The sequence below is a fragment of the Hydra vulgaris genome, chromosome 01, assembly GCF_038396675.1.
Source record: "Hydra vulgaris chromosome 01, alternate assembly HydraT2T_AEP".
Lineage (NCBI taxonomy): Eukaryota > Metazoa > Cnidaria > Hydrozoa > Anthoathecata > Hydridae > Hydra > Hydra vulgaris.
Genome location: NC_088920.1, coordinates 68,817,501 through 68,817,989, shown reverse-complemented (window position 1 = coordinate 68,817,989; position 489 = coordinate 68,817,501).

The following is a 489-nucleotide window of genomic DNA, read 5'->3' as shown; positions in this document are numbered from 1 at the left end:
AGTTAAAAAATTAGATTTTGTTTGTAAAATGATAGCGTTTTATAAGAATACATTGAATAATACATAATAGATTGAATTACTAAAATTAGTAAATAGCTCTCCAACGGACAAAACAAGCATGCACCTTACAAGGTGAAATTAATTTTATTAAACTTATTAATAAGTTAGCTGAAGGATATTTGTTATTTAACAGGGTGATTAATAAAAAAGCAATTGCTTTTACTCGGCGTTTTTTGAGTAATTGCTCAGCTTTATGTGAACAAAAATTAGAACAAAATTGCTATAATTTTTATATAAGTAAAGCTGAGCAATTTACTCCAGTAATTGTTCAGCTTTACGTGAATGAAAATTTAAGGAAAATTCCTCATATTTGTATTTGCGTAAAGCTGACCAATTACTGAGTAAAAGCAATTGCTCATATTTATTCACCCGGCCTATTAAATTGCGAATTACTATAGGCCTGGTAAATATAATGAGCAATCGCTTTTA